The sequence below is a fragment of the Neopelma chrysocephalum genome, unplaced genomic scaffold (genome assembly GCF_003984885.1).
Source record: "Neopelma chrysocephalum unplaced genomic scaffold, ASM398488v2 Primary Assembly neopelma1_299, whole genome shotgun sequence".
NCBI classification, from domain to species: domain Eukaryota; kingdom Metazoa; phylum Chordata; class Aves; order Passeriformes; family Pipridae; genus Neopelma; species Neopelma chrysocephalum.
The window spans coordinates 2,051,606-2,063,471 of NW_020897961.1; the positions used below are offsets into that span (position 1 = coordinate 2,051,606).

The window sequence follows — 11,866 nt, forward strand, 5'->3', positions numbered from 1 at the left end:
TTGAAATCTGGAGCTGATTTTCCTGGCTCAGGAAAGCAAATGTGAGGATTTTTCAGAACACCCAACTGCCCTCACCTCACGGGCCATCAAGTGAAGTTGCTGCATTTGAATTTACACATTGTTCTAAAACAGAGCCTGGCTGGCAGCTCTTGAGTCCTCTAAAACAACTTTTTCTCTACTTCTGTTGTTTTTCAGCAGCAATTTGAGTCATTACTTAGCAAAAAGTGCTTCATTTCCCTGACTTATCTACATTAAATAAATACCCCATAAAGCACGGGAGGTATATATTAGTCAAATGTGCTTTCAAACATTCAGGGGCTTTGGTAAACAAAATATGTTATGGATTTAAACTCTGCAGTTTCACCTCAACTGTGCAAAAGTTTTAATTTGATTATACATCTTATTAACTGTGCTCTTGTGTGCCCTCCCCCTTCCTTCCTCTCCTGCTCTTCTTCTTTGCTTTGAAATAAAAGCCAGTCCTCTCTCGCACAGCACTGCAATTTCCATCAAAATTTTCTCCTGCAAGCTGTTAGCAAAACATATTTAAGGCTGACCCTGACAGCCATACTCATTTTCCTTCAAACATTTCAATTATTACTTAATTTCGGCCTGCCTGAATAGCCCTGCTGCCTCTAATTTGACCATTGTCACAGTGACGCAGGAGTGTCTTCCAAAGGAAAAGGGGGTTTAAATTCTCATCAGTGCACCAGTGTTGATGTCAATATTGTGACTTCATTCCACGTTGGTGAGGCACCAACTCAAATCCTGGGGGCAGGTTGGGGCTCCTCTTGACAAGAGAGACACGGAGGGGCTGGAGCGTGTGCAGGGAAGGGAACGGAGCTGGGGAAGGGGCTGGAGCAGCAGGAGCAGCTGAGGGAGCTGGGGGGGCTCAGCCTGGAGAAAAGGAGGCTCAGGGGGGACCTTCTGGCTCTGCAACCCCCTGACAGGAGGGAGGAGCCGGGGGGGGAGTCAGGCTCTGCTCCCAGGGAACAAGGGACAGGAGGAGAGGGAATGGCCTCAAGCTGTGCAAGGGGAGGTTCAAATTGGATATTGGGGAAAATTTCTCCATGGAAAGGGTTGTCCAGCCCTGGTCCAGCTGCCCAGGCAGTGGGGGAGTCCCCATCCCTGGAGAGGTTTAACAGACATGGATGTGGCACTTGGGGACATCATTAGTGGTGGCCTTGGCAGTGCTGGGGGATGGTTGGACTCCATGATCTCAGAGGGCTTTTCCACCTTAAATGCTCCTGTGAATCCATGATTCCAACTCAGTGGATTCCACCTCCAGGTAGTTTCATTGATTTCTGAAGATGTGGCTTAGACAGGGAGGGCATCCCTTGGGTTGATGTGGTATCCAGAGCACATATCCATGTGCAAAGGGCTGGAATCCTGATTCCCACCATGGCCCTGAGTTCTCCTGGCCAGTGACTGGAGACACCATCTCCAGCTGGAATTGAGAAGTGGAAACCAGCTCCACTTGTTGATTTATCAGCCCCCCAGAGCAGGGAGGGTGGTGGAGCACAGCTCAGAGAGGTTGTCTTCAAGATTTTTGCTGCTGGAAGTCAAAACATGGGGACACCCATGTGGGTGTCCATACAGCTGGCACTGGGATTTTGTTGGGAAGAGGCTCCTGGTGGGCTCTGTGAAGCCAGGACACACACTGGGTTGGCTCCATCTACCACACCTCACGAGGCATGAGCTCTGAAATAGTTTCTAGTGACCATAAATAACTGTTGAATGCAAAATTACTGACTCTGGAAGCAGAAAACAAGCTCTGTTTGGCTCTGAAATTCAAGATATATGCAGTGCTCATATGACTGTAAATATATATATTCATCATATATACACACATCTTTATGTATTAAAAATATTACACTAAATATATCTAAACATATAAATACATAATACATCGATTTTTATACAACTGCATTAAAAATTAAGGAGCTGCTCGAAAAAGCAATAAAAAGGGAGAAGTTAAAAGATTAAAATAACTGCTTTAAACTCTCTATTTCAAGCCTGGAATAATCATAGATTGCCAAACCAACCAGAGTTAAAAGGAAAAAAAGGGTTGTGCAGCAGAGCAGGAAAGTTAAAAGGCATTACTCAAAAAGCACAAGGGTGTTCAGAGAGGGAATAGATGCCTGGATGTGACAAATTGCACGGGAAGGAACAGTGGGACAGGCCAAAAATGGGGTGGAACGACAACCTGTAAGAGGTGAGAACAGAACCTCATCAGAAATAGCAGGGGAAGGAGGTTTGGTGGGGCTGAAAAATGATGCCCAGGGAAAACCCACACTGAGGAGAGACAGGGCCTGGTGGAAGGGTAAGGGGATGGTTGACGTTGTTTTCAGTATGAAGGAGGTGGGAAAAGAAGGAACAAAGGTGGACAGTTTTCCACAATGAAAGTAACTTCCTGTTGTAACCCCTGGGAGCCCTGTAAAATACCCCCGGTTTGTCAGGAATTCCCTGGGAGGGGGGTGAGGAGTGAGATGACAACGTTTATTAATGGGACAAAATCAATCAGGACGAGCAAAACCTGAGTTGGTTGCAAGAGCTGCAAAAAAAAACAACCAAACCCTCACGAAATCTGATGTCTGAAGAACAAAGAGCTGAATTTCAGTGCCAAAAGCACAGGAGGAAAATACCCCGTGGTCTCCTACCAGATGAAGAGCTCTGAACTAGGAATTGCCGTTCAGGGAGGACTTACTGGGAGAAACTTGGATGCTACTTGGAAAACATCCACTCCACATTCAGCACAGCCACGGGAAAACATAACGTGAGATGTTTCTGGGCGAGAAATAGAGGCCAAAATTGAAACTCTGCTGTTGTGTGAACCCACAGGGTGAATCAAGCCCTGCTCAGGGCACTCCAGAAGGGAGATAACACAGGAAAGGGGAGAGGAGGGAACTGAGCCTGGACAGAGACAGAGAGTGGCTTGTGCACAAAAATACATTGACACTTCAGGGCCCTTCAGTCTGGCAAAGAGGGGCTGAAAGGCCTGGAGGAGACACTCACTAAAACAAGAGTTTTAAGGGAGAAAGCCCACAGAGAAAGGGAAGAGACAACAAGGACTTGCTGTTTCTCACAGCTCCAGGCTTAAGAGGCACCTGATGAAACTACCATGGAATAACTTTTTAAAAAGGAAAAAGGCAGAGGAAGTGTTTTTGCAGAAAGGACCCAATTACGTTGTTGGGTTTTTCCAGGAGGACGTCGTGGTGCTCAGAAGCAGAAATAGGCTCAAGGAGGAATAAAATGCATTGAAACAGAGACAGCCACAGCCTCCAGCTCAGGAACTTTCCAGGAGGGATTGAGAGGAGTTGGGAAGTTGGAGGAGAAGTTATGGACTGCACTCCAAGAGATCAGGTGAGAGGGGAATTTGTCTTCCCTGTATAAAACTCCTGAGAAAAGGAGCTCCAACACCATTGCCCTGAGTCCATGTGGCTTTTTATCTACTGACAGGGAAGAAAATGTTTCCTCCTGCAGCTTCTGGACACTGAGAGCTGGAAGAAATCCTCCAGCAATTTTATGTGGATCACATTTGTGACAGAAAGTGTTTAACTAATGGTCAAGAAAAAGGCTGGTGAATCATCCCCTGTGACCCTGTCCTTTGCACAGAGCAGGTTCTCCTCATAATTCACGCTATTAAAGTCAGCTAATCTGCTCTTTAAAATCCTTTATGGTGAATCTGACGTGGGAAAGAGCATCAGAGAAAATAAATATCTTTTTTTTGAGGGACTTTCATGGGGTTTTTTAAAGAGACATTCAGGGAGGGGAAGGGGGAAGCCACAGTGGCAGACTCTGGTTCCTCCAGGCCCCAGGATTAGTCCTGGGCTCTGAGTCTTAGACCAAGAGCCTGCTGTGCTGTACCAACACTGATGAAGAGGTGTTTTGCATCACAGCACTCTGTTCTCCACACCTGGGGGATGTATCTCAGCAGCAGGGAAACACCAGCACGTCTCCAGCTTTGTCCTTCCTTCACAGCTTCCTCCCACACACTGCCAGTACTTTTTTATGAACAAACCTTTTTTTCTTCAAGTTTTTTCTCCAGCAGCACATGAGATGACATGGAGGGACACCTTCACTTTACTGTGAGGGTGGGGGCACGCTGGCACAGGTTGCCCAGGGGAGGTTGTGGGTGCCCCAAACCTGGCAGTGCTCAAAGCTGGATAAGGCCTTGAGCAACCTGGTCTAGTGGGAGGTGTCCCTGCCCATGGCAGGGGGTGGTTGGGACTAGAGGGTCTTTAAGCTCCATTCCAAGCCCTCAGGATTCTGTCATTCTGTGATTTTATGCTCACAGAGACCGAGATCTGCAGCCCCATATCTGCCCCCAAGGTCCCAGAAACTCCTGTGCCCTCCTGTTCATGGATATACATGGACACAGAGCAGCTCCCCTCGTGTCATCCTGCTTGGGACATTCACCTCTGGAAAAGCATCCTGTGATTGCCAAGGCTTGTCGTGGAATCCCAGAATCCCAGAATGGTTTGGGTTGGAAGGGACCTTAAAGCCATCTCGTTCCACCACTAGAGCTCATCAGTGATTGTGACAATTGGCCCCTGCCTGTGACCCACCCTTGAGCAGTTTGGGGTGTCCCTCTTACCCACAACAAGGTCTGCTGGGTGTTTAACAGCTGCCATGGGGCAGAAAGAGGGTCAGAAAAAAGGGTCAGTGGGACTGTTCAAGGTTTCCTGGTGCCTCTGGCTGCTCCCAGCCCCTCCAGAGCTGTGATGGTTTTCTCAAGCTTTAAATGAGGCCTGAGGTGGAGCCCCTGCTGCCTTTGGTGCCAAACCCAGACCAAGCCCACATCACCTCATCACAAACCCTCTCCCTGCAGCCACGCAGTTCAGCTGGGGTTTAAAGAGCACTGAGAGCATTTTCCACAGATCTATCTTCTCCCTGTAACCTGGAGAAAGCCCATCGTTTACAACTTACATTTCAGGAGGGGATGAAATATTTATCAAACATCCTGAGAAACTGTAAGATTGTGCTGCTTCAATCAGGTCACAGGACAAAACTGCACCTTCGGTCCCCGGGCCAACCCGAGGGAGAAAAAACCCCATCTACTCTTCCAGCTGGTTTTTTATGGGTGAGGATTATCTAAAATGCCTGAATCTGTTTTCCCACTCTTTATGGTCATCAGGAACAATTGGCTGTGGGATCTGGCTCTGCTGGGTGGGAGCAGAGGGGCTCCTGGCTGAGTCTGACACCCTCAGCTGCTCGGGGGTCCTGCCCCACCAGGTTTTGCTCTGGATTGTTCCCTGAGGCCGGGATTGGTTGGGATTAATCCCCCTCGGTGTTATTAGCATTACAACAGCTCTTGGATCTGCAGCTTTTGTTCCAGAAAATGGGGTTTTGGATGGAAGCTCGTTGAGAGGAACTGACAAAAATACCACAGCTCTGCATGGATGGCTGTGCAGTGCCAGGGGGCAATGCCACCCTACAGAAGCTTCTTGGCACCACCCCAGCTCGAACATTACAGCACAGTAACAAGTGTAACCCACGTTGTAGCAACATCATCTCCATCACCAGGACAGAAGAACTTCGTCCTTCCCAGGAGCCACCAGCCAGCAGTGGATCCCCCCCTGGGCTGACGCTTTGCCAGCAGGGCAGGGAGGGATCCTGCCCCTCTGCCCAGCCCTGGGCAGGCACATCTGCAGGGCTGGGCCCAGCTCGGGCTCCTCAGCACAGCAGGGACAGGGAGCTCCTGCAGCGGGGCCAGCGCAGGCTGTGAGGATGAGGAGGGCACTGGAGCATCTCCCTGAGCAGCAAAGGCTGAGGGAGCTGGGGCTGTTCAGCCTCCGGAGCAGACACTGAGAGGGGACCTCCCACTGTGTGTCAGGGGCTGCAGGGAGGGGGCAGAGGATGGAGCAGGCTCTGCTCGGGGGGCCCAGCAATGGCACAGGAGGAACGGGCAGGAACTGATGCCCAGGAAGCTCCAGCTGGACAGGAGGAAGAACTTCTTCCCTGGGCAGTGACCCAGCTCTGAACAGGCTGCCCAGGGAGGGGCTGGAGTCTCCTCCCTGGGGATATTCCAGAGCCCTCTGGACACAATCCTGTGCCCTGTGCTCTGGACTGGCCCTGCCTGAGCAGGGAGGTGGCACCAGTGACCCACTGGGGTCCCTTCCAGCCTGACCCATCCTGGGATTCTGTGACACCCTCCAGGTTTCCCCTCCTGCAGCTCTGGAGCTGTGCTGTGCTGTCACATCACCACAAGCAGCAGGTCCAAGGGGCAGCCAGGCTTGGTGGCTCCTCTGTGACAGCACCAGTCCTGGAGCATCTCCTTGTTCTCAAGAACCAGCAACTTTCCTGTTCTTAAACCCTGGGAGACCTTTGCTCTTCTCAAGTTAATCCTTTCCCAGCTTCATGGGCTGTTTCTCCCCACTGGATTTATGAGGGAGCACAAATAAAAATACCCTCTCAGTGGATTCCTGTGTTCCTGTTTCACTTACAGCTCTGGGTGTGCCAGACCATTCCTGCCTTTGCTCCTGCAGTCGAGCCTCCAAGAGAAACCTTTCCAAAACCAGCAGGGGCATCCCGCCAACTTCCAGCAAAGCATCAGCAGCTCCTGAGGGTTTATTAATCCACTTTGAAACAGTGCCTTGGGCTCCCAGAGCAGTTCTCAAACTGGAGCCCTTGCTTTGGCTGGAGCCGGGAGGAATTCAGAGGAATTCAGTTCCTGAGCAGTCCAGGTCGCAGCACGAAAGGATTTAAAGGGTGAAACCTCCATCAAACCGGGCAACATCTGCACAGGAATTTCTTGAAAATCTAATTTCAAGGATCCCCAGGGCTTCTGATACAATGTGGCTTAACTTTATTTAAAGATCAGCCTCTCGCAGACAATTGATTTTTGGCAGCCTCTGGGTGGCCGTGGAAAGCAAGGTTTGCATTGTCTGGGCAGCTTTTTACCTCCTTCCATTGAAACAGGGGGTTAAAATAATACACTGAGAGTGGCTGGTGTTCAAAGGGGAATAACAGACCCTGAAGGAGGGGGGAAAAAAAAGGTAAAAACATCAAAGAAGACAAGGCTGTGGCATTAAGGTGGATTAACCTGCTCTGAAAGGCCACCTGAATCCAGCTAAACCCCCCAGCCGATCAGCACAGATGATCAGATGGTCCAGCCCTGCAGGTTCTCCCGATCCATATCTGGATCCTGCTGAATTCCCTGGCTGTGGCTGCTCTGATCTCTCCACCCTGATGTTTATACCTCCAACATTCCTCTTAATAACTGTGCCATTTCATTCACACGATCCATTTCTACGATTTAGGACTTCTGTAAACTGGTTTTAATCTGTCACACTAATTCAAACTGCAGTATTCTGCCAGAGATGTAGAATGGGCTCGACACACATCCCTTGCTCTGAGTAGGAGAATATATTAATTTCTAGCAGCTAGAAGTAGTAAATTTAGGTTTTATCTTCATCAAATACGTATTGGTCCCTTCCTGCTCCAGGTTTTCTTTTTTTAAAGGTGGCTGGCAAAGCAAAAAGCAAAAATCAGAGTTATGCCTTTTGTGCTTGTGCTCTTTCCACTGTACAGAGGAAAGGAAGTGAGGAAGGTTATTACCTGCAACAAAAATAGAATTTTTCTTCTTGTTCCTCAGAAATTCAGCTCTTGTTTGTAATGGGAAGGTCTTGGGTGGTTGGAGATGGACAGGCAGGATGGAGCAAATGGCCTGGTGGGACCAGGGAAGCTCAGATCTTTGTGCCCACCTGGGGACTGGTCTCTCGTGGTGTTGTCAAGGAGCCCGGGGGAAGGAAAGGGCTCCGGGACTATGGAAAACCTGTGGCACAGAGATTTTAGGAAGGATGTTTCTGTCTGTCTGCCACACCTCCTGAGGGCCCATGATTTGATCCGGGTTCAAATCCACCCTTTCCACCTGCAACAACCTCAGAACCTCCCTCAGATGGGGAGGGACAACCTTGACACTGTTCATCATTCCCAGGTGAAAAAAGAAGGTTAAAAAAAAAAAGGGGGAAAAAGAGGCCTTTTCATCACCACAAAGCCACAAAGAAAAGTCCAAACTCAGTTTCCTCAATTTAGAAAAGAAAACCTTGCCCAGGTCACCTCTACTGTGAGTGATGCCAGGTGAGCAATTCCCTGGCTGCCAACCCTTCCAATCCTTTTGTCATCGGGTTCAAGAGCGTCACTGAGACTCAGGACTCAGAGCTTAATTACAGAGCACAAAGCACTCAATCCCACTAACTGCTGAGCTCAAAAATTACTCCCTCCCTCCTTTTTTTATCTCAATATTCACAGAATTAGAATGGAAAAGCCAAACCTGGCCACCCAGCCCTTCCCCACCGCCGAGGCTGCTCCTGTCCCAGCTCAGGAATCCAGCAGGAGATAAATCCAGGCTTGGGCAGCAGAGGTGGCTCAGGAGGGAAGTTGTAGCTGGTATTTAAGCTCCATCCTCGTGGTGGGCTCAGCTCTGTGTCTCTGCCCAGCCGCTCCCTGTGGGTCCCTTCCCTGCCTCTCCAGGCTGCACGTTTGGGAGCGCTGGAGACGCGAAGGGCTGGGCCCGGGAAATATCCATCCCTGCCAGGACACATTCCCTGAGAGTCAGCAAAACTTTTCAGCCCTTCATTTCATCCCATTATTTCTGCTGATGGCACTATAAATAATTACTCCCCACCCTCCTTATGCTTGCAAGGCTGGAGATGCTTTGCTGAACCAAGATGTACATTTTGTTTGTCTTTCCTCCCCTCGCTTGTATTTTTTGGTGGTTTTCACACCCTACTCCGTGTTTTCCAGCTCTGCTGGCTGGAGGAACCAGGTTTCAGGGGCTTCACCCAAGAAGACTTTGCCCTGCTCAGCCCACAGGAACAGGTTTTTTGACTTTCAAGCACTTTCAGGTTTCCTTGCCAGGTCATTTGTTCTGCAAGCTGGGAACAAGGGAGTTATTATCCCAAGTCTGGGACACAAGGGACGAGCTCTTCCTCGTGTCACCAAAAGCCACAAATGGTTAAATCTCTACCAAAGGGATGGGAGCCACTGAGGAAAACAACCCTGAACAGGAAAATCAATAAACACAACCTCCCTTTCCCTCCTCAGCCCTGCAGCCCATGAGTTAACCCCGGAGCTGCGCCGTGGGTTTCACTCCGTCCTGGCATCTTTGCTTTTGCTCTCAGCCTCCTGCTCTCTTAAGTTTCATTCCTTCAACTGCTCAAGCTGAAGTGTCTTGCTGCCCACAAACCACCTGATCCCTCCAGGTGCTCTTGCTCAGCTGCTCCTACACCGACACACAGCTCCTCTTCCCTTGCTCACTTCCAAGTTCCCCGTCCCGTCGCTCTCTCACTTACGGCAAACGCTGGCAGTGAGGAAAAAAACCCATTTTCCCGACCCAGTCCCGCAGTGCCGTGGGCTTTGGGCCGTGCTGAGCTCTCAGGATTCCCTGCACAAGTGCTGGGGAATGCTGGCAAGGCCAGGTGTTTTCCTGGTGCTTTAGCAGGGGGAGGTTGTTTTGCTGTGCTGATGTCGCACACCAACGGCTCGGCCCCTGATTTACTGAGAGAGGTGGCCACCAGCGAGCTCTTCTCCAGGAGATTAGTGGCTGCTTTTCCAACCCTATTTCAAGCCTCGAGGAGGTTTGCTATTTGTTAAAAGTGTTATTAAACCTCAGATAGGCACCGGGACAAATATTTCCTGGCAGAGCCTGTTTCCCTCTGGGGATCTGGGCAGGAGAGAGACCCAACCTCACCTGGGACCCGCTGCCAAGAGAAAAACAGGCTCTCATTGAGGTCAGGGCACCCTAATGATGCATCAGCCCTGAGACGGGGAGGAAGGAAGCATAATACATAATTTAAAGAAATAGCCTTGTGGAAATAATAACCAGAGAGATCACTCAGTCAGGAGGAGAGGGAAATCAATGGGTGAGAGAGGGAGTTAGCAGTGAAATGTTGGGGTAGTTAAATATTAGGGGAGTTCGCAGTTAAATATTGGGAGAGTTAGCAGTGAAATATTGGGGTGGTTAGCAGAGAAATATTGGGGTAGTTAACAGGTAAATATTGGGGTAGCTAACAAGTAACTATTGGGGTAGTTAGCAGTGAAATGTTGGGGTAGCTAGCAGGTAACTATTGAGGTAGTTAGCAGTTAAATATTGGGGTGGTTAGCAGTGAAATGTTGGGGGAGTTAGCAGGTAAATATTGGGATAGTTAGGTAAATGTTGGGGTAGTTAGCAGTGAAATGTTGGGGTGGTTAGCAGTGAAATATTGGGGGAGTTAGCAGGTAAATATTGGGGGAGTTAGCAGTGAAATGTTGGGGGAGTTAGCAGTGAGATGTTCTCTGTGCACAATGTTCCTGCTGAAGGGCGATTTATAAGCCCAGCTAAAGCTTATTCTGCTGAGGAGATGAGACTCCGGCGTGAAAACAACGCTGTCTCTCCTAATAACCCTGGGTTCTGGTCCGTGAGGCTCGGAAGAAATGCTCTGCAATGCGCATGGAAGGATATGGCAAAACTCTCCTAACCTGGGGAGGCAGAGGGAGAGGAGCCAGAGGGGGCAACCGGCGGCGAGAGCGCGACCGCGACCAACTTCAGCGGTGATTTATGGAGCGGGCAGCCCAACTTATCTTCTGCTGAATGGCAGCTCTGGGATTTAAGGAGCCAGGGGGGAAAAAAAAAAAACCAACCAAACACAACTCGAGGTCATGCACTTAGTCATTCAAAGGGAGGGAGAGCAGAGGGGAGAGAGCAGGGCAGGACGGGGAGCCCCGAGCCCCCAGGTGTGTGGTGGGAGGATGCTCCTGCCCCGAGAGCCGTGAGCATCGCGTTAGACTTTCTCTCCAGCAAACGAAAACACGGGGAAAAAAAAAAAACAGGGGGATGCTTCCAGCTGCCAGCAGGAGAGGGGAAGAAGCCATGCAAGCAGCCCCGTCCCTCCGTGCGTACCTCCTGCCGCCGGTCCCAGGTGAGCGACTCCCCCCATCCATGTCGCGGTGCCGGAGAGCCCCGAGATGTCCTGGAGAAGCTGGAGTGACTGCCGTGACTTGGGAATACGGAATATGGTACAAGCTTTAATTAAAAGAGTCTGAAGGCTCTCTCCTGCTCGCTCGTCCTTTTTTTTGCAGTACCGGATCTGATTTAAAGGGCTAGAACCCCAATTTGGCAGCGCTGCTCCCCCAGGAGCCACGCTCTGCCACCCCGGCCTGGCAGCTCCAGCAGCGCCCTGCCGCCCGTCGGGGGCATCCTGGCAGCCAGGGAAGCCCGGAGGAAGCAGCAACAACAGGAGTTGTTGCTCGGTGGCAGCAACAACAAGTTGTAAATCAGCGCTCCCCCGAGCACGGTGGGTGGCCGGGGGGATTCTACCGGCAGCAGGGTGGGCGAGGGGAGCCTGAGAACTCCTGCGGGTGCAGGGAGGGAAGTCAGTGCTCTACCAGCGCCCTGGTGGGTCCAGAGGAGGATGGTGGTGCCTTGGTGGTGTCACCACTCTGCGGCAGTGCCCAGAGGCGTCGCCCTGCCATGAGTGGAGCGGGCAGCGGGGAAGGGCTGCGTCACCCCAGCTCAGCTCTGCAGGACGGGGTGCTCGGCCTCCTGCCTGCATCCAGGGAGCTGGGAAGCAATTCCATTTGGATTTGGCAGCCACTTGCTCATGCCAAGGCAGTGGGGAGACGACCCAGTGAGTGACGCTGATCCCTCCTTCAGCTCCAGGTTCCTCCAGTCGTTCTCCAGATCTCCATCAAACCCGCCTGCGACAGTCTGGGCTCTGTGGGCACCTCGGGCTGCTCAACACAGCAGGGTTGGCCAAAACACGTCTTCAAGCCTTGCCATTGCTTCCCCACTCCCTCCCCAGCAAAGAGGTGATGAAGGTGGAGTGCAGGCTTTCCACTGGTCCAGATTTTGCGTCAAAAGGAGGAAAAACAAGAGGAACGACCAGCC

The 11,866-nt window shown here is 50.8% G+C and overlaps 1 protein-coding gene across 1 annotated transcript in view; it reads right to left on the reverse strand.

The window, feature by feature from the left end:
• Positions 1–11,011, reverse strand: part of CALN1 (calneuron 1) — a 159,566-nt gene extending 148,555 nt beyond the window's left edge. Inside the window, exon 1 of the mRNA XM_027704961.1 lies at positions 10,880–11,011. The gene's annotated coding sequence lies outside the window, so the exon portion shown is untranslated. The remainder of the gene's footprint in view (positions 1–10,879) is intronic.
• Positions 11,012–11,866: the final 855 nt, after the last annotated feature.